Source organism: Palaemon carinicauda, unplaced genomic scaffold (assembly GCF_036898095.1).
Source record: "Palaemon carinicauda isolate YSFRI2023 unplaced genomic scaffold, ASM3689809v2 scaffold1546, whole genome shotgun sequence".
In the NCBI taxonomy this organism is placed as follows: domain Eukaryota; kingdom Metazoa; phylum Arthropoda; class Malacostraca; order Decapoda; family Palaemonidae; genus Palaemon; species Palaemon carinicauda.
In genome coordinates, this window is record NW_027169088.1 from 7,501 (window position 1) to 10,000 (window position 2,500).

At 37.4% G+C, this 2,500-nt stretch overlaps 1 long non-coding RNA gene across 1 annotated transcript in view; it reads left to right on the forward strand.

Moving 5' to 3' along the window:
* The window catches only part of LOC137635646 (uncharacterized), a 3,935-nt gene extending 3,759 nt beyond the window's left edge, over positions 1 to 176 (forward strand). The window contains exon 3 of the long non-coding RNA XR_011042739.1: positions 15 to 176. This is a non-coding gene — a long non-coding RNA (uncharacterized lncRNA). The remainder of the gene's footprint in view (positions 1 to 14) is intronic.
* The last annotated feature ends 2,324 nt before the right edge of the window (positions 177 to 2,500 follow it).

A 2,500-nucleotide genomic window follows, 5' to 3' on the forward strand; every position in this document is an offset into this window, starting at 1 on the left:
TCTTTTCGTTCCAGATTTTTCTGTTTTCTGCCTAGGAGGATAATTTTTCAACTGAATATGCCCCAGGGACTCCTAGAAACTACCATTAGGCTTTTTTTATCAAGTAGCAAGGACAAAGGCTACCAAGGCCCCGAGAGTGGTAGTCTCTCAAAATCAACAAAAGTTTTCAGGTCTGAGTTAATAAAAAATCATTATGTTACTTCAATGTTTTTTATTGAGTATGTCCTAGTCGTAGCTAGCTAGAATTATATGTATAGAGAAATTCATAAAAAAAAAATGCATTACCAGAACTACCAAGTGAAGTTGAAACAAGCTCTAGTGTATATGCTACACGTTTACCTGTTATGTTATCGATTTAGACGTTTACCTGTCCAGGGTTAAGTGATTTTCAGCATAGAGCTTCAATTCTTCACCTTCTTTTGTAAGGCGATCCTTCTTTAAAAGTTTGAAACCTGGGAGTTTGTATTCTCCGATAAAGTCCTTTTTTTCTTTTTTCAATCCAGGTCTCGGTATTGCCTATGCCATCTAGTTCCTCACTAGCTATTATTGCCCTAAAGTTTTCTATTTTGTTTCTACCTGACTGACCATTGAATTATGCAATTCTGAGGAAAATATTCGATCTTCTTATCTTCCTCTGTGGCTTTGCTAGAGTCCCTGATTACTAAGTGTTTTGCTTTTATTTTTATCTGCATTGTCTAAGTTTCCACCAAATTTCTTCTATTTGTTGTTGAGGATTTTCTATGGGTCTAGTTTGTTCTTGGTGTACTGTGTTTAAGAAATTGTACAGGCTGGGATTAAGTTGTTTTCTATACATTCTCTTGCCTTCTTCACTAAAGTTTATTCCGTCTCTTATGAATAATTTTCTCTTGCCATAGAAAGTATCCAAAAGATCTATAAATTTCACTTACTCTTTCTGGCCTGTGGCCCTGTCTTTTGTTTATCCCTAAGGCCTAACTAGGGGTGAAGTGTCTGTCATTGAGTCTTGGGAGAATACCTATAACACTAGTATTATTGATCTTGTTACTAGCCGTTTCAACAGTTTTTTTTTTCTTTTTTTTTTTTTTTGTCTGTTTAACCTGAGGTTCTGTTTGGCCAGCAGTATCCTTTCTTATGAATAGGTCATTTCCGGTTGCCTGAACAATTATAGTGGCCTTCTTCTTCTATGTTATAATTTTACTGACCCCTTCTTCTATCTTCTCTGCGTTGGCACCTGGATGGGACCTGACCTTTCTTCTCTATTTGAGGCCAAAGTGCTCCCCTTGGTCCTTCACCATAGACTCTCCAATTAACAACGTCTCATCTTCCTCTTCCTCTGCAAGGGGAGTGAATCTGTTTTATTGTGGTAGTTTCATTTCTAGGCTGTTGTTGAGTCTTATTGGCCTTAGCTACCCTTCCTCTAGTGAGTTTCGTGAACTCTCGGTTTTTGTTGGTTATTTCCTGTCTAAATTCATTCCTTGATTTTACCTTATTTTGAATTTCTTGGATACTAATCCCTTTTTCTACCACATCATCAATAACTTCTTTGTTCCTTATTTCTAACTGTTGGAACTTAGACATGATCTCTCTCAATTGTTTTCTTAGTTCTTGGCTCTCATTCTTTAGTTTTTCTATATTTTGTTCTTGCTAACATATCAAACATGCACTTATATGGTACAGATTTTCAGTGCACCCTTCTATGAAGACTACACACCTATTGTTTTTTTTTTGGCATTTCGCCCATTTGTACCTTAGTTTCAGTTTCTCAGTCATTTTCAATATCTGTGATATATTCTGATGCGTATCTGTTTTGAAATCTCACTTGATAGCTTATATAATTATTAGCTTTGTCACCACTAGTGTAAAAAGGAGAGGGTGGAAGATAGTTACCCACCTGCTGGGTGAATTTCCATGTTTTCTGTTCCTAACGTCTCCTCAAAGTTGGCTTGCCGCCTGACCTACAGCTCCAAACTGAGCATCACAAGGAAAAAGCCTGCTTTCTCGCCAGTATTGACAGTGGAATGCTGACAATTACTGGGATTTCCGGACATCCAAGAACAGCCATACTCATAGGTACTAATGAGTAATACCAAGAAGCAGCAACTGTTTTTTTTTTTTTTTTTTTTTTTAGTTGGTAAGGACTCCAACAAGGCACAAAAGCTATATCGACCTTATGAGCAGTTAAGCTTATTCCGCTAGGGTCGGTCACAGGGAGTGGGCAGGTATTATATGTTAGGGAAGTGCTTTGCGAGCTACTAATACCGCTATTCCATTGCTGCGTCCCCTGTCACCCTGGAATTCATCCGTCCTAGTCTCTTGTCAACTCTTATGTCTATATTTATATAGGTTTCGTATCTAAATATCGGTTTTTCTTTTTTTTAACTTTTTTTATTTAAGCCAATATGGATTCAAAGCTGAGAGTTTGGATAAAAGGGTTGACAAAGAGAGAAAACCAGATATATGAAAATGTAGGAGAGTTAATAGAGGTCTGGTCTTAGTCTGGATGCTCAGAGCTGGTCTTAGC